The following is a 24111-nucleotide window of genomic DNA, read 5'->3' as shown; positions in this document are numbered from 1 at the left end:
GAAAATCTAGAGAAATCGCGAAATAAGTTTCAAAGGATGCAAATTACAAAACTTCGTTCTTTATTTAATTTCCAGTGAATTTTACTTTGAATTCTTATTTAAGAGTCCTTATTCCACTCTAAAGTGCACTGCTGAACAGTAAACAAAAGTACATTCTGTGTATCGACATAAAAGTATATATATACATACGTATAAAGAAAATCGAAGATGGATACCCGCATATTTTACACAACATAATTGAAGACTCTTTACTGTGACTTGTGTATTGAGAACTAAAACGCGATAGCTTTAAATGTTACAAGATATTCGCTATAAATAAGAGATATTTTACGAGATACAAAAATATCATAATTATACTTGATATATAATATATTTATTTAATAATTCGATAGAATAGATGACAGTTTCTGCATGCATAATAACATCATTATTATTAATTTCCTGTCTTACAATGTATTCATGTTGCTCCTCGAGTAAATATGTTTGCTAAGAGATTCTACCAATAACCTGTTCAAAGCAGAAATGAGAGAAGGGAGCAATTCCATATTTCCTGATGTTTCTAGAAACCTTCGTTATTTATACTAGTTTTTCTCAAGTGCACACAATCTTGAACTTTGTAGAGAACATTTTTACTCAGTAGCATTGCAGAGCTGTTCCACGGCCCATAAAGCCTTAAGAACGGCATAGTAAACAGGCGACGGTGAATAAAGCATCAAAAGTGTATTGAGAGTGGGGGAAGGAACTTATCGTGAGATACTTAATTTCGTCGGCTCGACCATAGTAAAGCGCGGTGCACACGCGATAAATCAGACGTAACGGTCGTAAGCAGCTTCCCGGAAAAATCCCTCGCTGCAGTGCCGCTGTGTATCGAGTTGATCTTTTTGCTGGGAAGATATATTTTCCAATTTCCGAATGACGTCGCCCTCGGGGGCAAAATCTCTGTACGATCGGATAACAGTGAGTTTCTATATCCGCGAGTCGCTAAGAGTCCGCCATTTAAGTCACGAGATCAAGCGGTTACCGATTCATCTTGGCTTTACTGCTGTAACAATGTAAGTACTGAAATAAAAATCAAGTACCTTGTAAATTATTTCAAGAAGAAACCAATTCATACAACATATACAATAAGAGAAAGGTTTTTAGTATTTGTGATTATAACTAAAATTTATAGTCGTTTTCAGGAATAACAATATTGTTCTTAGTATATAAAACCATATATAGAATTATATAATGACTAATATTATTGTATAATAATTATAAAAATGAAATACTTCATTATAATTATTTCATTACACTATACAGTTACAGTCACAAGTAACAAAATTTTTTCTCCCATTGTAACCAGTTAGATTCAATTAACTGAAGCAATATCTGACTTGTCTAAAAAAACAACTAGAGACAAAAAATAAAATTCAGAAATTATCCGATGCATGATGAATTGCATTTTAATTCGAAAAATCATAATTACTATCCTTTATTACCGTTTTCATACTATTTTATTTCAACTCTTTAATCAAAAGACAGTTTAATAACGTAATTATTGTCTTTAACAAGAAAAATTCTATAAGTATTAAATAAGTTTGTAAGTACAATATTTTATACTACTTAATTTTTATTGACAAGATTAATTATAACATATACATTTGATACGTATTTAAAATATGCACAATTTTGAAAACTGTACAAAAGCTATTATTAAGATCCTTTGCTTTTTATAAATTTATTATTAAAAGGATGTAAGCAGAAATACTCTCTTGAAAGTGTAGTATGACAAAACGGAAGAAAGACGTAAATTGAAGTTAAAGGTAAATGAATAATAAAGCAAGTTATTAATTAAGATTTTTAAATCGTGTTGAATATTTACATGTAGAATTTTACATTTAAATGAAACGTAATATTAAATTCAAAATTAACTATTCAAATATATATATATATATATATATATATGGTATATATAGGTTATACTATTCAAATTTGCATGTGTATTTTTTTTCTATTTAATTAAACAAACTGTAAGATTTTTAAGTCTTGACTTTTTAAATTTGTTTTTGAAGAAACATAAACTTGAACTACCTGCAGTAATGTAAATTAAAAGTACTCGTACATGGCGTTATAGCGTAATATTAGTGTATATAAAATATTAATTAGTGCAAAGCTACTAGCTGACATAAGAATACAATTTTATATTTTCATTCAAAATGTCTATCATCTAAACATCTATAATTAGACAAGGTATGGTAGGTAAAATGATTTGAAATATGGATCGTAGATAGAGTTAAAACGTGAAACAATAATGATGACAAGAAGCGAAGTATCTCGTGATTAATTAGCACCATCGTCGTAACTGACGTAAATCCCAACGGACGCGCTATAAGGGACGGCTGCTCCCAATGACACAATTTCAAATTTGATGAGAACTGAATAGAGCACGCCTGATATAAGGATGAAGAGGATGAGGTGAGATAGAGAGAATAAATGCGGTGTATACAGACGTGACGAAGGAAAATACTGCGGGAGAAGAGGCGGAATCCTTGTTTTATAAAAAGAGAAGAACGTGTTGCAAAGTATGGAAATATCCGCCGGGGATTTGAAGTTCAGTAGAGCATTAATTAAACTACCTCGCTAATTTCCGGAACTTATAAACCGACGGTTTATTAATTTCCCTCGCGTTTAAAGGAATAAACGCGGTATCGAAGTTCCTTGCTCAGGTGATTTTCTGTGTCGCGTAATTGTACATTAATTTCCTTCACCAAGAAGAAGGAAAAATCTGTAAAATCTTTGCGGGAACTTATTCAATGGATTACGTAATTATAAATTTTATTTCTTGGAAGAGAAAAGATCCATGTGATGATTTTTTAAAATTACACAGTTCTCGATGATAATGTCGGAAAATTGGAAATTATTGATTCAGCGCAGGAGATGTTCTCATACACGAAGATGTTTCTCATACACGCTGCTGTGGAGATATTATATTTCGGAATTAACGGTAGTTTGACGTATACACGAAGATCTTCCATATTTCGAAGATTGGAGGTATTATACCTATCGAATCTCATTAAAGTCATAATGATGACGTGAATGTATGCGAGCTGTTTTAAGCTGTTATACATTGTTCCGCGTGCTCATTAACGTTAAATATTAATAAAATATCGGCATTTAATTGAAAATTGTTTATGATTCATACGATCGAGTAGTTCATTTGCAATTATACTTTAAATGAGATTTAAATAAATTAAAGACAATACTGATATATTGCAATGTGTGAACTGCTTCGCAATTATTGTTAACACTGACAATTTATTGTTTAAATATGAGTCTAGTACTTAGCGTTAGTTTCCTGCTGACCCATATTCTAACATAAATATAGATACATGTTAAACGAACGTAAGTAAAGATTTATGAACTAACTTTATGATTTGGGTACTGAGCGACTTTACTAGTGATGAATATCTTTTGTTTGTGTTTCATAAAAGATAAACCGTAGAACATATTTAAAAGTAGATAACAGCAGCCATTTACATGAAAATATATTTACTTTTTACGTCGACTGTGTGTCTTCGGTAAGTAAAATTTTACATCCATCGATCTGCATAGAGATTTAATAAGAAAAATTTAACAGTTTAATAAGAAAGATAACTATTATAAATTCAACTGTCTGTTACTATGCATATAATAATAGCACTACATTATGTTACTACAAAGCACTGATATCTTAATAATTCTGATTTACTTATTTTTATATTACAGTTTTTTTTTCAACTATTTACCTTTTAAAGAGTTGATTATATTTTAATTTCTCAGAAAAAAATTTACAGTTTTTATGATTAATACAGTTATCTTCTTAATTTGATTGTCTTCGTCGGTTTTTTTTAACTACGTCTTTAGCAGTTCGTAATAATTTATCCTATTTGTTCATAATATTCGAATACAGACTGCATCTACTTAATTAATGATGCGGAAAAAATCATGTAATGTGACATCATACATTATTGCCTACAAGACATGAGAGAACGTTCGATATTTGTACGTGTGCCATCAAGGCCCATAATACGTACTCACGTATATAGGACACCCTCTGATTGAAGATACACAGCTTCCGGCAATTAGCGATGCCCGGGTATGTTCATCGAAAATTTAGATTAAGGTAAATACCGAACTTGGCAATATCCCCGAAACTTAGGCGTCACGGTAATTTATTAACAGATTCGAGCACAGACAGGAGGGAGTAAATCCGCTGAATATGTGAATCGGTGATTACTGAGCTCACAAACTATGACTGCATCTCTGGATCTTCACTAATTCCTTCCAGATAGATATATATATATATGTACATCACGTCTGTGCATGTTCGCACAAGTATTATCGTGATATAATCAAAAAGTAGAAAAAATTTAGTAAATTAGCACGCAGCGCGCATTGCACGCACGTCTTTCACAAAACTTTCAAAGATTATATTATCATAAATAATATTTCAAATATGGCCTCAAATTAGGATGTGAAGCTAGAACAACATTCTGTCGATATAAAAAAAATTACAATTTCAGTAGCACTTTTCATATATAATTCTACAGTTCCTTTTAAAAATAAACAATAGTTACGCATTTGTAATACTAAAAAATTAAAAATTAAAATATGTCGCGCGCGTGTTAACTTTGAGAATCTAGCACGATATTTTCTCCTCTAAAGTACTTCAAAAAACGACAAATATTATCAATTTTGGCAACAGTTCCAATTAGTACTCGAGTTCTACAATGCAATAATTTTAACATTTAAATTATTTTGTATCATATGTGTATTAACATTGTTACGTAAATTATAATTAAAAATTTTTTATATTTTTCTCCTGATAAAAGAGGCTCATTTTTTGTGGTTAAATAGACACTCCTTCTCTATTCACTTCTAACATTAAAACGGCAGTTACATGACTTTCATAAAAGGTTTCCATTTACCGACGTGAAATATCATTACTAGTGTAATGAACTAAAATATAGTCGCATCACTAGCTTGCGTCTGCAGTCTGGCGCCAAGTTTATTGGAAAGATGATTGAAAACTACTCAAAATCCCATTCGAGTTTTTTAATGGAACGTATTCTACTGACTAACCTAATTTCCATTCTGATTTCTTTTGCGTGTCGATGTAATGCTAGAGATGGAGCGTACCGACCGAAGATGATAAGCATTATCAAGTTGGATATCTGGAGACGTCTATCAAATCGGAGAACAAGAGGAAATATGGAGTTACGGTCCAATTCTCATAACGCTCTTAGAATCATTTCATCTTTGTCGTTTATTAAAGTTAAATAAAAATAAAAAATTCTCATTAGTATATTGTAAGCGATTATTATTTTGTTTTATTCAAAATTTTTGTATTTACAAATGCCATACAAGAAACTTCAGTCATTTTATTGGCACAATCAGTCTTTTATATGTAACTTTTCACTCTTATTTCTATATTCTTACCGATAAATCTTTCAGATTATTATAATATTTATTAATGTATATCTATTGCCATGCTTTTTGAATTTTATTCTAGCAACACATAATAAAAAAACTCAAACGATTAAAAAGTTACATGCAAAAGTCAAAATTTTGATAAAGAATTAAATATGTTTTTACGTTATTGCTACATTTTGTTGTTTTGTTATGTTTTATCTCAAAAACCAATTTTTCGCACATACAAAATTTCATAACGTAATTTTAATATATTACACAGGAACAAAAATTTTTGCTGGATTAATTAAAATACATACGAATCCGTGAACATCCGATTTACATAAACAAAGTGTGTAACGAGTTTATACGTATGCTTCGTATATACGCTGAATGTTCTATCCACCAAAACCGACGAAAAACGGATGCATTAATTCCAATGCGGTGACACGAAGTTACGCTGGTCGTTGAGATGCAGCCAGCCGGACGGGATGCCATGGTCAAACAGACTCGCCGACACATAGCTCACGTCACCGTGTTCTGTCACCTCCGATCTATCCCCTGCTCTTCTTTCGCGTCGATTCCGACACGAATAGCATCCTCCTGTTTGTGGCAGTAGGAGGAAGAGACACGAAACCACATGCGGGGGTAATTTTGCGTAACTCATCACCGCACCCCAGCCAAGCTTGTCACTCTCGACAAGGGGAGATTTCTGGCACGTGGTACTTTAACCCACATTTTTGCGAGCTATTTGCAGATTTTGTCGCATAGAGTGCCACTAGACAATTCGATTAATCAATCCAGTCACTTGCATTTGAATATTAATCAAATTATTGCATTTTTATATATAAGCACATCATAAAATATTTAATACACTTAAACCTCTTCTGTATTATATGCCAAAATAATAAATGTACACGGAAATAACGATTTTGCTGAAAATCTAAAAATTTAGCTAGGTACAGATCTAAAAATAATTTTGTTGGATTATCAAAATAATTATGTAGGCTGCTCAAGCATAATGAGTTATGCTGCAAAAGTTTGGACATTCTAGCGTTCTGACATTCAACCAGTTTGGGCGTCCTATATAATTATTTTGATGGTTTAATAAAATTATTTTCAGATCTGTATCTAGCTAAATTTTTACTTACTCTCTTTCATGTACATTAGTTTATAAAAAAAATCTGGAAATAATATAGAAGCCCGTAGCTTCTATTTGCAAGTGAAATTTTACAAGTACAGAAAGGAAAATGTAATGAAAGAATAAAAATTTATGTTTTTATTTAAAACAAATGTTTAACATTATCACATAATATTTTATTTAAAACAAAATTTGAACAATTCCTGTTTGCATAATGAATAATTTCTGCAAAATTCACTGTATCAATCCTAAATCACAATTATGGCCAGTAAGGTGTATTATTTCCCAAGACAGACATTAGGATTGTTACAGGTATCAATTACACGATCGGTACGTGTTTGTTACAGAACAATATGTCTCCGCATAGCTCAACATGGCAACCATAATCGTCTCGCAGTAATAACCGTCGTAACGTTACAGATGTGCCGTCGTTATATGTTATTGCCGCTGAGAGATAGTCTAATCGTTTCGTTGTAATTGATTCGCTAAATTACACCGACCGGCTGACGCCAGCTCAAAATAATAACGTTACAACAACGTTATCATCGTACCATATTTGCATTTGTAGGATACCACTATCACATGGCCTTATTATTCGGAAACAATTGAAATGCAAATGTCTCTTATTATTAATATTTCTCAGTATTACCAACATGATTCTTACAATTAGTCTTGGCGTTTGAGTAATACGACGAGAAATTTGCAACAAGAATAAACAGAAAATATTACTTAACGTTATGTTCGTAAAAATTTCTACCAAGTTGTTATTTTTATAGCAATTGCACAATTCTCATTTCTATGTTACGTAAAGTTGTACTGTTGATTGCGCTTTTCTCTGGATGTATGTTGTTCTCCATCCTCTTATCCCTTTACAAAATCTAATTTATTTACGATTATATGAAACGAAAGCTTCTACTATTTTATTCGTATGCTTTTATTCGCATTAATTTTTGTTTGTTTCGCCTTTTTTCGCAAAAACAGTGCACACGGTACAAAACATTTTGTACTTGTGTTAGAATCATTCCTTGTTAAAATTTTTGTATTGAATTTTTAATATACTCAAGTATTAATTAAATATAATGCAATTATATATAGGTTTAAATATTTCGTGTTAAATTATTATTTAACATTTCTTAGTAATTTCAAAATAACACAATTTATGAGTACGTGAATAAATAACATACACACATAGTGTATTTTTAAAATATAAGTTCAAGAATGAGTAACAAATAAAGGTATGTGTCAATTGAACAGAATATAAATATTAATTTTATTGAAGTATATTCGCTTCCGTACAATTTGTTTTTAAATTTTTGTATTAATTTAACACAAATTTTCCAACTATGTATTTATAAAAATATATGGCGACACAAAACACGCCAAATCAAGAGATGCAGTCAAGTTAAACTATTTCAAAAAGAAAAACAGAATACTCGAAGTAGTTGTCTTGATCTGGTTCTCAAGTTTCAGGCAATTCGTTCTTTGTGGTCGTTTGATGGCAGATCGGTGATTAACGAACAATGGCTTTGTTGTTTTGGCACTCGCCGCGAGGTATTCGCGCGCTTATTTAGCTTCCCTTTCAAACATCAACAGCCATCCTATACAGACCATTATCTCGTCCCATAGCTTCTCAATCTCCCTTTACGATAGCTTTCTTCCTCTTTTACTCATGCTTCGTTCGTTTTCTTCTTCTTTCCCAGTCAAATATAGAACTTCCACCCTTAATTCTGTTGGGTTAAAAAGTGTTTTGTACAAACTTGTATTATCTTGATGTGCTTGCTGATAATTAATTATTTTGCTATTCTTTTGTTATTCTTAAGCCTTTTTGTTTTCTATTTCCTTCTTAACTTCTACTTTATTTTACAATCTTTAGATTGCATAAAAAGGGCTTAAAAAATGTGAACTTTAGTGTATATTGTCTGAAAATTAAATATATAATAATAACTAAACACATTCAAAATTTTTTTATAATATTAGTTATTTTCTATATATAAATCACAATCTTAAAACTATTACTAAATTCCCATTTTATATCATTGATGTAAAATTTATATATCATAGAAGATCATGTTAAGTAGAAAGAACTTATTATCATATAAATCATACACAAGAAACCCGCGATATATACGCAATGAAAGCTGCAGTAAAATCAGATTAAATACAGCAGAAATAGTAAAATGTGTAGTTAATATACATGTACCTGTTGAAATCATAAGATATGCAGCCTTAAGCAATATAACTGCAATTGTGCTTCTATTTAAAATCGAACGTCTGAACAACAAACGAACGCTTTTATACAGTGAGAAATAAAAATCCTTACATTCCTATACGGATTCACGTTTGTTATTTTATGGAAACGAGCATTAGATAAAATCGGCTACAGTTGACAAATTTCGGTTAAGCACTTGCCCATTGAGTTGCATAGAAATCGGTTCGATAGAAGCCGAGTTGTTACGTATACACATATAGACGAACCAGGGTGGGATTGGAAGAGCTTAGCGTAGCGGGCGTTATTGCGAAGTTTGCATGTTATTTTCATCCTCTCAACACGCACGCAGAATTCGTTCCGCTCTGTAAGCTTGTCTTAAAAATTACAAAACACAGTTTAAGAATATAATCCTCGTTAATCAGGATTTAATTCGTCTTCTTACACTTATTTCTTTTGATAAAAGATTAGTAGTCAGAGTCCATATTATCAATATAATCGTTAAAATTAATCAATGTCTTAATCATTTAAAGTAATTTATTAGTCTCGAAAGAAATCACTTTATAACACGTACAGCAAGTAATATAAAAGAATTGACTATTTAATTTTAAATAAATTTTTGATTAACAATTCATTTACACGTTTCTTGATATATATTTTATAAAAATCGTGGCTTGATTTCCTTTGCTCAAACCATTAGAAATAAATATATGACATAAATCGCTAGTTATTTATATTTTTTCTAGTACGCTCGCATTTAGGTAGAGGCAGAACCTTCGCCCCTAAATATATCGTTGTTGAGATGATATCACAAAACATCCGAAATTGCACGACGCAACACGAAATGCGACAAAGCGAAGCGAGAAAGTGACATCGCTGCCACGAGAATATCGCGGTAGTTTATTTATAAACGCTTTTCAACAGTTAACTCGTGACCACACTTGTGCTCGTACTTGTGGTCCTCCATCCCCGTTCTCATTTATTCCACGTTCTTCTCATGCTCATTGAACTCATATCCCCGTGCTTTTATTTTCATTCGAGATAGTACGGATGCCGTGCACTTTCACGCTGTTCCCATCTGCTATCAAGCTTAACAAGGGAAACGTGTAACAAACAAGCAATTTATATCTCACGCCGCGATCGTTGGATACAATTTTCTATGATAGAGCATTCTGTTATTTCTTTCCTTTTTCTGTCTGTCTCTTTCTGTTTTTTCTCTGCTGATTATCTACCATTCTCTTTTCTATGTAACCTTGGGATTACCGGGTTTTAATTTTGATGGTCTGATGTGTGCACGACGCGGCACATTTCATTGTAACTTTATCTTAACAATTGCTTTTTATTTCACAAGAGAAGTTGTACCCTAAGGGCATATGGACCCGAAAGGATAAATGTCATTTTCCATTGTACTATTTCAAAGATTGAATTCTATTAGCTTAACATTAATAAGTGAGAATAAAAAGAAAGAGAAAGAAGCTATATATAAGATCAAAGTAGTCTTTTTTAATAATAGCTTCTTAATTTAACCATTCAGGAACGGTAGGACATGTGTAGTCCACTCTTTTCGTTCTCAGCCTTTTTAATGTTTCATGAAATTTTAATTTTTCTTTAGAATTGAAATGAGCAATAATAATAGCGAACTATAAAGTTTCCTATAAAAATTTTGATATTTTTATAACTTTTTATATATAATATTGTAATATAAATTTATATTATAAAACATGATTCAAATTATAATACATTAACTGTGAAAATGGTATTAAATTCGATGTAAAATAAAAAATTTTATCGACAAAAATTATATCTATATATTATATGTATATGCATAAAACCGTCAAGATCACAATTCAAAAAGATTTTTTAAGAATTACAAAACAACAAAATGACATTTTTATAACTGCGTTATTTTTTTAAGTAAGAGAGCAACATAATATTATGTAAATTAATAATATAACAAAATGTGCTAAATTAAGTTATTTGACAGAAGGATCGAATAAAAGATATTATAAAATTAATTTAATAAAGTTAATTTTAATTTACCTTTAAAAAGTCTGCAGATGCAAATGTAGCGCTGCTTAATTTACTAAACCTTATTTTCTCTGTTGTTTGTTTTATCTCATTTACATGCAAGATCAGGATAAATATATTGACTGTTTTCTTCTTTCTCTATTTTACCCTTTTATTTTTTTCCAAACTCAACTCGCTCGCATAATTTATTTTGCAACTTATAATTGTATACTGTGACTAGTTAAAAACAGAAGTTATTCTTCCCATACTTCACGCTCTCTTCCTTTTGTTTACTTTCCTCTTATATCGCACTCGTGGATGTATGAACGAGTGAATGCATTAAAGCAATGCAAAACAGGCGTATCTCTAAACGCTTTTAGCTCGGTCAAAATTTACCTTCGCCGATAGTGCTACTTGCTGCTGGACAGTTTATTTTCATGCAAAACGGGAGGGTTTCCGTTTCACTCTCACGTAGCCGAGTCGAGTAGTACACGCACACAATTGACGATACAAACGCAGCCACCCGGTAATTTATTCCGTGATTCACGATGGTCGAGAATCGGCTTTCCTTTATTTCCTATCCACATTGTAAACTTCTCTATTTTTACTCGCAGAAGTGTAATACATAAAAAAATACCATTTATTATTACATAAGATAATATGTAAAAAAATTTTCCTAGTATAAAAAATTATATAAAGTACTATATTTGAAATATTACCTACGGAATCAGAGATGTTCACATAAAGATATCCTTTTAGAGATTATTACATAAAAGTTAACGTATATATTATAAAAAATACAGAATATAATAAATATTTATAATAAAATTGTGATAATATTTATAATTGTAATGTGTAACATTGTTTTTAAGCAGTTAGCATACATTTCACAAGTGTGAAAAGTTTACAATCGTTAATAATAACATCTTTTGTCACTTGCGATAATATCGAATGCTTTTGCTTAGAAATTTATAGCTTGTATCTTTTTAAATTTATCACATCTATTATATCGCATGACAACAAATAATATTTATGGTTATAAAAAACTTGTAATTTACTGTCGATAGCTTCAATATAATGTCACAACTACGGCGGAAAATTGTAAAAAATATTCAAGCGAGGTTTCATATGAGATTAATATCGAAGATAAACGATACATATGTACCGTCGAATATACATAGTCATGCGGTCGAGTATGATGGATCTTTGACGTTGGTCCATGCGTTGGAAATATAGACTATTTGCACTTACTGATAACGCGCAGTCATTCACTGTCAGTAGTCTCGATGCAATAGAGCGCAATCTCGGGCTGCATGCCACGCGAACTGTCTGTTTCTACTACTGTCGATCGCGCTGCGGCAAACGTCGGTTCGCTCTCCTGCACGTCCACAATCGCGAGATAAGATTACTACAGAGTGGATTGTCCTGCATTCTATTCTGCATCTGTACACGATGCCGCACGCATACCGTCGAATGGGCCAGTAATTTATGTTGCCAACCGCGCTTGGACGAATAATATATCTTTCTGCTCGCGCTTCCTCTCTTCTTGTTTTTGAGTCGCGATTATTCACCGCCCGAGATATATATCGTTCCAGACATTTCTCGCACACGAAAATACCATTCGAGCAGAGGACCTCGTTCTTCCGCTACGATAAGTCTTCCGGCGGTCCTTTTTCCGGCGAATATGTCGTGAAACGGTATTGCGACAACCGAAACGCATTCGGCGCTTTAAAAACGCATGTTATTTCTGAAAACTCCGAAAACTCGTTCTTTATTAGAGATGTTTACCCTACCACGAAAAATTGAACTCAATCTATTACCAAATAAAAACAAATTCTTTTCTGGTGCGGCAACGAAAGGCGAGTGGTGTGTTAAAAAGGATTAATTGGATTGCATTCGTTAGAGAAAAAGTAGACCAAAAACTCGGCGATACGAGAGCACCATGTTCGTTGGTGCTTATTAATATTTCTAACAAATTATAGTTAAACTCTTTTTTCCCCTCTGAAAAGAGACATAGTATTATTTTACAATGTTATTTTCGCAGCATAATGAACTATTAACGTAAATATTTAAGTCACATTCACAATCATTAGAGTGAACATTAATTTTTTATTACAATATCCATTATTATTATTCTCTCGATTTTTTACCCCTGATAACTTATTTATCATAATGTGTGTCGGAATTAAATAAAAGAATGTTGTGATTATCAATTATTGTTTAAATAAAGAAACGCTGTTGAAAAAATAGTCCTAATTAAAGAATAATACACGTATACTGAGTTGTTCTACTTTTTGATAAACTTTACTCTCACATTCTCTCCTTTTTTTACTTTTTTATTATTCGTGTTTATTTTTTTATCCGTTAGATAAATTAGATAAATTATTATATAGTTTATCCGAAGATGAGACAATCAGCCGTAATAATGAAATCATCTTTTATTGACTATTTGAAAGTTCGTCAGAACTTTATCATTAAAAATACTAAAAACTTATTAGATTATAATAATAAGAAAAATATAATATTCCAAAATACAAAATATCGCACAATGTAAAATATAATATTACTACGAGAAATCATTTTAAGCTAAATAAATTCATAATATATACAATAATATAAAATATGTATAAACATATATTTAAATTACAATATCCAAATTTAAAATACATTCGCATGAATTTCGCAATAAATAATCTTGTTCCAGTTTGCAATAAATGAAATAAAATGTTGCGATACATTCATTTGGAAGTTATTTAAATCAGAACTCTGAAAGGTAGTGTTGTAATACATAGAAGTTTATTTGGATTAATATTCCAATTTAAAATATATATGTTCACAACCGACATATTTTCGTTATATAATAAATTTCGTTTCACAAAATGACGCATTCTTGTAAAGCCTGATCTTGCAATGCGAATGCTTTTCAAATATGATAAATACGTTATGAATCGAAGTTTTTTACTTGTTCGTATAATCCAGATATGCTGATTTCGCGTTGCGAATGCATACGAAGATACATGGTACGTCCGCGGATAAAGGGTATCGAGTTATCTTCTCGAATTGGAGCTGTCACTGAAAATAACGTCTGGCGAAAGTGTATCTACGTGGTACATCGGTTGGTGTCCTCGACGTCACCGTCAAGCGGACTCGCATGCGCGACGTGTTGTCGTCGTCCTCGTCGTCGTGTGAATATCGGAAAAGCATTCGCGTGAATCTTAGGATACTCTCGAGGATGGCAACGAATCGCTTTCCTCACACCGGAAAAGCGGAAACGCTGAGTGAAAATCCGTGACAAAGACGCGTGACGCTATACGGCTCGCCCGCATGCGAGACGTTTCTTTGTTGAACGACTATGCAAATATTATCGAAGACGCAAACCGAATAGTACGCAAACGGAATCGGTTCGCGTATGAGCAAAAGCAAAATCGATTCCATGGTTGAATCGATAACCTCGTAAAAAGACCTCCGCTGATAAATAGATGTTACTGGATAAACAAATCGTTTTTTTGCAAATGACACTTTATTGAAAACAATTTGTAATATTAAAATGACTTTATTGGAAAACATTTAATCTTTTACCTCGAATTTACACTACAATACTCAATAAAATATTGAATTTTTTACCTAATACATCGAAATTTCCAATGTCATGTTTTATTTATCACGAAATCAGAATTGGATCTCATCAGATAAAAAAGTTATTCAATTTATACGACTGAATTCTTTAATTTATTACTGATCATTTTTCTCGCGCAGAAAATAAATCACTTTGAAAAAGGGAAGGTAAAGGTGCCTTATTAAATGCAGACCGAAACAGCTGTTGTGAATTATCGCTCGGTTCTGTGCATGGTAAGAAAAAAACGATACGCAAGTGGCGCTTGTAAGAGGAACCATCGTATCCTCGTGATTTTTAATCAGGTTTTACCCATGTTGCCAAGCTTGTAGCTCAGAAAATACAGCGAAAAAGTAATCGAAGACTTTGTAAAATATGCAGAAAAATGTACGTGCACGAAGAGAGTTTGGTGAGCCGCAATTTGCCAACAGCAGAGCACTATGAAAAAAATACAAAATGAATTTGTAAAAAAGAGCAAACAGATCAGATATATTCTCCGTGACAGATGGATCAACCGTGGGTGAACCCCAACAGGGAGTGCCTGACAGTTCCGCGACCATAAATCTTGATTTTCCCTCGGGTCGAGTCACAATCGATACGGAACGAGAGGGAGTCGAGCGAGGCTTTCATCGTTACCATCACGTGGTTGTTAATGAGGACTTGCTAGAATTATGGCACCGAGCAGAGTGGCCACAATGAAATTTGGAGAATACAGACAATGCACGTATGTGCGCAGAGGAAAATGGAGTAAAACCGGAGGGCTAAATCGAATCCTTAAACGTTTACATGGGAAGCACTACGGTTATATTATTGTCAATGATTAACATCCTTAAATGCATGACATCTTTTTTAAAGTCTGTCGAGCATTAGTTTCATTCCTGATTTCACTATGCTGCTTTTTATACTTTTTATGAAACTAGATCGATGCTCGATTTTACTTCATATTTCTTTAGAGAGCAAAATATGCATTTTTCTACAAATTTTTATTTTGTGATCTTAATTTATCACATCGTAAAATCCTTTATCACGTTGATATTATTACTTTAAAAGAAATATTGTTTTTACTTTGAATGTAGTATAATATAATTTAAATGTTCTTTTTATCTCCTTATGTAAATATGAATATATATTTATATCTTTACATAATATACATGTGCGTGTATGTATATGCGCACAAAATATTTAAATTAAATTTTTGCGAAAATAATTATTTTATTTATAGATTTTAGAGATTATTGAGAAAAAGATATTTAATTGGAGCTTATGTATCAAGCTTTAAAAATGAATAATACAAGAAAGTTGAATTGGAACACAAATTCATAGCGTTACGAATCTCGAAGTTCAAACGGCTGTAACATTATTTAAAATAAAGGAAATTAATTTAAAAAAAAGATTTTAAAATTTATAAAATCTACTTTTTTGAAAGATCACTATCCTTTTCAGTTTCTGTAAATGTAGTAATTTTTACATATAGAAAATTACGAACTAGATAAAATGAGAAATTTTCTTCTCACTTTATAAACCTGTCATATGCTCAAAGAAACTTGTGAAAATTTTCAACCTTTTAACGTGAAAGTTTTCTTTACAAAACTATTTTTAAAGATGTTCCTAAGATTTTTGTTACTGACAATGATTTATCCAAATTAAATGGAAATAGCATATTTTTGTCATTGATTGTTCAAAAAATTTTTTTTAATAATTTTTTTATATCGCAATATTAAAAAAATAAATTCTTAAAGCTAAATTTTACTCTATATCGAATGGTACAATTGTCAAATCTTTTTTAAAAATATGTAGACATGATGCAAATAAAATAGCTACAAATTTTTGTTTCAACCTAAAGGTATATTTCAAGAACGTTATTAAAAAAATTTTTTACACATACAATTAAATATTATATAAACTATATGGCATAAAAAGAGATACTTGTCAATAATGGCAAGTTTATCCGCCTCTTGCAATTTATTGCCAATAGTGAAAATCTAGAGAAATGTTAAAAAGTTTACTTGTGTAGTTCATCTTCACTACACTAACAATGACAAATACAGCGCGTGACACAATTTACTTTTATCGTAGACGTGTAAATGCAGTTTTGTATACAAGTCCATAACTCGAAACATAGCACCAGACTTAGCTTTTCTACCTCGAAGCAGCAGGCTTCATCTATCCACGCGAGAGTACTCGAAAGACCCAGCTAATCGCACGCTTTTATATCTCTCCGCCACAAGAGTCCGTCTTTTTACGGGACACGCAGAAGTAACATTTAAGTCTCCTCGACGACCGTTCACTCGTCACATACTTTTTTACGACAATCTCAATACAATAAAGTTGTCCATGACGCAAAACAATTTACATCTAAATAATAAAATTGATAGAAATTTTATTAAAAATGTACGATTTAATTGTAGATATATATGTCTAAAATTAAATAAAAATTAATGAATTAAAAAATTACGTATTTAAATATTATACAATAACAAAATATGTATCTTGATGTAAAATCTATTTTAACTGGAAAAAATCTTGTTTATGTGTATACATAAAATGTAAAGCATTTGGAATACATTATATATAACATATAAGCGTCTCTCTCTCTATATATGAATGTATAAATAAGCAGTATAGTGATAACAAAATTTTGCAGTTTTAATAGAAACAAATAATAAGCGGCATATTTAAATACATATACAATATTTAAAACAAATGGTTCGCTGGGGTGGTTTATTCCTACTTAAGTTCCATCTATATATATTGCAACTTTTACAACTGAATAATTCATGCATTTAAGTAATTAATGCTCCCAAAATATAAATGCTCAAATATATTGTATATATATAATTTCTTTTTCTTCCTTTTTTAGATAGAAATACGTGAAAGCGATTTGGTTATAGTATCACTGTTTATTTTTTCTCTCTATATTACTGTTATTTTTATTTTTTGTTTGCTACACCGTGAAACAAATATTTTGAATTGTTTTCCTATTGTTTATCTGAATTTTAGCTGCGGCCGTAGGTTCAACTAGATTATCCTCACACCATTAACTCTACTATCGAGTTTATTTTTCTTGTTCAGTTTCTATCAAAATCTGTATTTAATTTTATAGAAATTATAAAACTTGTCAATATTGTGAAGATCTTTATAGCTTACAAACAAAGCAATTAATGTCAATACAGTTAATTATACTATTTTCAGATATTGTATAACTTCGAACAGTTTATGGCAAATTTAAAGATCTCTTTTACCAACATCCGGTTAAGACTTAAATTATTCAATGCAGAATACTAGCAATGCAGAATACTAGCAATAACGTATCAGTGTGCCTAAACCTAATGTTTCTTTTGTATAGTGACTTGTGTTGTATAAGTAATATAAAGCACTACTTATTATGTTATAATAGGCTTTTAATTAGTTATAATAGGCTTTCTATGATACAATAGCCGCATTACCTAAATTTTAAGTCTTAAGAAATTTACCAATCATGGTCAATTATTTTTCTTATATTCGATTATAATTAGTATATAATAAGTTAATGAAACTCTTGTTTGAAATTAATTTTCTCCAAATTTGATATACATATATACTAGATAAATATAATATATAGATTGGGGTCAGCAAATGAAATTTAATATTTATTTCAGAAATAAAGTTTATCTTTTAATTGAAAAAATATTAACTGAAATTACTTTATTATTATTTTGATTTTCTAATTTTTTACGATCCAAAATAGTAAAAAAAACTGCATTATTTTAATAAATTAAAAAATGGAATCAATATAAATTGCGATATTTTTGCGACAATTTAATTTAATTTAATTTAAAAAATATCTTCTTGCTTTATTAAAATACAATTTCTTTTCTCTTAAATAAAAATATAAAAATAATAATAAATTAATTTACATGAATTATTTTCAATCAAAACAAAAAGATACACTTTAATTTAAAAAATTGATAAGTTTAATATTTACTTTAAATATAACAATTAATCAATTATATTCAAATTACCATCAAAAAGAAAAATTAAATAATTCGTGATGCATCGAAACTAGTTTCAAACATACAAGGAACAAAAATTTTACAGTTGTTTCATATATTTTGTTAAATATTTCGTTAGATATTTCGAGGAAACAAACCAGACTGATCTTGATGTTTATTTGGTTGAAACATATTATGCAATATCACACCGCGTCGTATTATTATTCGCACGACGAAGCTGTAAAGGGTAGCAGTGCGAGACGCTCTATGTATCGTCGCATTACCCATCGAAATACGATTATTTCCTACGAGCAATTAGCTCGGCTATTAGTTCGTAATATTAATTAATTCTGTTTAATGGCTGTAAATTTATCGAATATTTATGCCAGAGATCCGGGTTAGACTATCGGCCGAGGTAATATTTTTCATAACATAAATTAATTATTTACAGATTTTTAATATGTCATTTATAGATTTTAATATGTCATTCAACATTATTAAGATCCAAGATGTTATAAGCATCAAAATTGTAGGATTGTTAGTCAATTTAACTCGTGAGGATAGTACTGCGGTAGTTTATTACAGTTTGCGTTGTAAGTCTGAAAAAATTTCGGCGCACATTTTTAAGAATCTACATACATAGTATATAAATTACACGAAATTATATATTAGAAGCATCTAAGATCCAGCTTGACCGTTACGGTATATTCTCATCGGTACTTATTATTATTTTTTGTTGTGATATTTATTATTTATTCTCTTTTAGATATTAACCCTTTCAGAACCGGGATAACTTATGGAAGATGTTACTTTCTAAGGGTTTTTAGGATAACTAAATTCGATTTTATACCTCAGACTTCTAAAATTCAAATTAAAAAGTCTGATTATCGTGAAAGTTAATTTTACGTAGAAAATTCTTGGTAACGCTGAGTTTAAATGTAGCTCTCTCTTGAAAATGTCGACTTTTTCATTGAATATTTCTTCTCTTTTATTATGATAAGCTTTCAATTGGTTATAATAAGCCGGATCTTATATTAAATTTTTAATTAATTGTACTAAACAAAATATGACTAACGATTATATCTCAAGATACGATCTTTTTTATGAGTATCTCATAATACGCTTTTTAATATTTACTTTTAATTAACATAAATTATTCCTCTAATTTACGAATTCTATGATAACTTACATTACAATTGAACGCATTCGCGCTATCGACTATAAATGTCAGATGTTCGTGTGTTAAGCATTATTTACACTCTACACCGACGCATTACTTTTCCGATGCGGGAGTGGCTGTGTATACAGGATTTACATCTATAACTACGTCCAGCCATTATCCGTATTAACATCGCCTGAAATATTTTCATCTGTTCCTCGACTATTTTTTCCACTCGTGGCGCTTAATGATCGCAAGCGCGGAAAAACGAGCATCAGCCTTTTTGCCATCGCAGGCGCGGAAATAGCACGATGCTCTTGCGAAAGGAATTACGGTCGACGCGTATGACGCGCCTATTTACGATTCATATAAATCGCGTCGGCCGTCGCCGGAGCGGAGGAGAGAAAAGCGGTTATACACGGAGCGGTCCATTACACCTCGCGTGTAACGCGTACGTGGTTACCGCGATGTGTCATAGCCGCCGGGCGGGCACAGCCAGGGCTAAAACGCGCGCCATGAATATTTATCCGTGGCTATTGCAAAATAAATGTCGGTACCGAGAAAACCCGCGGCGAAAGAGCAACAAAAAGAAACGAGGAATCGCGTAATCCCGGGCTACGTCTACGTTTTTCCCCTGAACTCATCTAGGTGCATCGCGCTTGCGCTTGCATGATATCGACGGGAGGATTAAAATTTCATCCGATCCTCCCGCCACGACTGTCGATATGACGACGACTGTTGTTGCACCCGCGCGTTTTTCCTGAAAGCTCGGATATTTATTTTCGTCGCCTGGAAACGTCCGTACCTTTGCCGATCGTTCGGCCTCGTGAATCTAGTTTGCTTTCATACATTTTCGTTTCCGTATGAAAAATTTGGCCGCAATGATAACCGTCCGAATGAAGTTCACTTGCCCGAGGCTAAGTGTACGCTTGAAAGGGTTTCCATATCGAGAATTGCTCTCGAAATGACATTCATCGAGTTATACCTAGTTCTAGTTTCTGCAGAGCAAGACAGTTCAGTTCAACTTTGACTTAGATACTATATAAGTTAAGAGATGTCTGTCTCATGTCAATATATATCTGGTATCATGTCAATTTGTTATCTGGTAAAAGTTATTTAATAATTAACACCTTCCATATTTTGAAATAATATTTATGATTATTTTTATGTATTAATAGCAAATTTGATCCTTCGGTAAAGAGATCGCTTTCTCGCAGAATCGCGAATGTATTATATTTCTCTACTAAAAAATATTTTTCGCTGCATAGATTAATTGTAACTACAAAGCTAACAATATTTTTTTTTGAGTCATCAAACAATATCGGCTTACGGATTAAACCGTTAACCATTACGCTACGTGCAGTCTTGCGACTCTTGGCTTTTTTTTTCATCTCCACACAATCGTGCAGATATATTCTGATTTCATAACAACCCATACTGTTCCAATTTATCGAGATATACGGAAGCTTGCAATTTTATTCATTGGTAACTGTCACGTAACATTCAAATATCAATAGAGTCCGACATTTGCAATTTTTCGCAAACTGCATAACAGTTCAACAATATTCCTACTATTTTTTTCGTTTAGAAATGTGATAAAATATTTTTTCACAAAAAACAATAAAATCAAGATATAACAAAAAATATATGGAAATTTAAAATTTTCTGTATAATTTTTTTTTTCAATGCGATTGAGAAATTAACCCTCCAAATGATAATGTCAGTCAAAATGCCACAGCTTCGTCAAACAAACGCATTCTTTGTTTTACTGTAATTACTTAAAGTCAGTAGATTTTAATGTATTTTTCTTTTTAAACTAAAAATCGCAAAATTCAGTCAAAAATATTTTAGATATCAATATCCGTTTTAACTAAATACGGCTTTTTTATATACGTATTTATCTGTATAAATAAATAGAGGAAAAAGTTTCACATTGTTATATTTTTTATTGTTTATTTTTTTATATTTACATTCTTTTAATTTTTACATAAATTATAGATGAAAAATTGACAAAACAGAATATTAGATCAGATCAGTCCTTACTTTCTGAAAAAGAACTTTATCGTTAAAGGATTATAAATAGAAGAAAAGGGAAATAGACCGACAGGTATTTAATATTTTAAAGAAACGTGTGTTGATAGATAAATTTCCTCTATCTTGATATATTAGTCTTTTCCTGCGAATTTTATGGATTATTGCAAAGCCGATTTTACTTTCCGTAAGTGACAAGAACAGGGGATGCCTATGATTATGGGCTCGTATCTAATATTCCGGCCCATAAAGTTTTTATAAAACAAAAAGAACGAGAATTACGGCCTCGGAGAGGGTTGCATGGCAGTGAGAATGATATATGATCGCCACGAGTTAAGCTTTCGGCGGGTCGGTCTCTACCATGACGTGAACGAACCCCACTTTCAGAGTCCGCTGGTTCGCGAAGTAAATTGTCTAAAGTGGCCGGTACACTCGAGCTTGTTCCTAAAGTTTCGCATGCTCCTCTATCTTCTAAAAGAGATATGTCGCTCATCAAATCCTGAAAATATCGATAAAAGTGAAAATTTCACCAGCTGTAAATTGGACATGAAAACGCAATTTCTCTACGCGAGGTCCGATTCATATTTAATCTCCTAAATCGCAATATGCTTTTAGAAGAGAATGCTCCTTCAAAAAATCATATTTTGAGTTTTCGCATAAGTGGCTTACGTGTTGATACGTGCGGATCTCTTAAAATATTTTGTACTTCGCTGCATGATACACGTATACTGCGTGCGCAAGTGCGATCCTTCAATCACACGTACTATATCAATACATAAACAATGTCGAATTTTTTAGAGCGTGAAAGAATTTGAGGGATAAGATGAAAATTGATTGTTGCGTCGAAACATTAATCGTCTAGAACTAGGAGTGCGGTGTAGCGATGACTGGTGAACTTCTCGCCCCGCTACACGGTGTTTCTCAAACGTGTAAACTTCTTCGGTAAACACACGACAGGAACCTACGTAACGGGCCATTGTTCGTGGAGGCGATGTTGGAATTCCCGGAGCGAGCAACCACGGCGCTGGAACGTACGAAATTTGGGGGTTGCCAGATGTCTCATCGGGCAGGCAGGTCGCGTTAATCACGAAAGCGCGAGTTCAGATATTTGAATGGATGCAGTTGCTTTGTCCCACAGAACTGACCTCAGGAACAGACGGATCCCGCAAAATTATCGCCGATCCCATGCCATTACCGCGTCTGCGAGTATTATCTATGACGACGATTCGCATTATAGCCAATGCTAATCGATCAATAAGCAATTTTTCGGAACAGCTATATTCCAAATTTTGCTTATCCCTAGAATGTTATAGTACGTAAATTTTAGATGGATAAGATTATTGAGCATTAAACTATGCCTTGAGAGGCCTTAAAAATATCTTGAAAAATATGGCATACGAAAATCCTATAATATACGTTACATGTAGGTTTGATTTATATATGTGATAAATATTAAAGGATAGAACCTCAGTGATTATCAGGAGGTCTTCAGTCCAATCTGTCATACTAAAAACTAGGTCAAACGAGGACAATCTTTTAAAAATTCAGTCTGTTATATATCAGTTTGGACACCCTGGTAGTATTACGATTAGTATTATGACAGTAGAGAACGTGATAAGTGATTTCAATTTTTTTTTAAATAGTTTAATATCATTTTATTTTATAGGGAAGTGTTATATGAAGAAACATTGGACTATATATATCACATATCATTTTAAGATTAAATAAATAATGTGCTTATTCTTTTCATTTTTAAAGCTATTTATAATCCTTAGCTGGCACACTTCTCTAGAATCGCATAGCTAGCACAGTGGGGAGTCTGGTATTCCAACCATAAAATCGCTTGCCGTGAGAAGGCTATTTGATATTTTGATTTGACAAAACTCAAAACATTCTTGAAATGTTACTTTTACGAGTAAAATAAAACCAAAGATTATTTTAGTGAAATTTAATTTTAACAGACAGCACTACAAGTCTACATTTTCTAACAATAAGGAGCCTTAATTTAGAATTGACATACGCTGGGGCGTCTAGTATCCCACGGTGCCAGCCAGAGGTTAATAATTATGTAAGCTATTTGTGTGTTTGACAATATATGTACATTTTAAAAATTTGAAATGTGAAATATGTCACTCTTAAGAGTGATTTGTTTCCTCGTAAATATGTAAAATGTAGGTATCGATATATGGTACAATATTACTAAATTGAAATCGTCCGAGCTGACATAATTTACATTTAAAAATGGTTTAGTCGAAATTTTATGATATATGAAAATATTGAAAAGACCTTATTAATGTCAAATTACACTTATTAAACCATCGAAACGTATCGTAAAATACCATTAAAATATTTTGAAATAAAAAAACCGTTTAATGAATGTTACAAACATCTTATAAATATTTCTATAATTGTTTATTAAAGGTGTAATTTAAATGTAACTGTGTTGCTTGAAGTTTTAGAATTAAATTTGATATATACAATACTTTTTTTAAGGAACAAAGATATAACACGATTTCAAAATAATCTTACCATGATCAAACTAATCTCACTAAA

The 24111-nt window shown here is 31.7% G+C and overlaps 1 protein-coding gene across 1 annotated transcript in view; it reads right to left on the bottom strand.

The window, feature by feature from the left end:
* Window positions 1-24111, bottom strand: part of KaiR1D (Kainate-type ionotropic glutamate receptor subunit 1D) — a 241570-nt gene that overhangs the window by 173627 nt on the left and 43832 nt on the right. The gene's annotated exons all lie outside the window — the stretch shown is intronic.

This window comes from Cyphomyrmex costatus, unplaced genomic scaffold (assembly GCF_001594065.2).
Source record: "Cyphomyrmex costatus isolate MS0001 unplaced genomic scaffold, Ccosl1.0 scaffold123, whole genome shotgun sequence".
NCBI classification, from domain to species: Eukaryota; Metazoa; Arthropoda; class Insecta; order Hymenoptera; family Formicidae; genus Cyphomyrmex; species Cyphomyrmex costatus.
The sequence above is the reverse complement of the archived record's forward strand: the minus strand, read 5'-3'. Positions and strand labels throughout refer to the sequence as shown.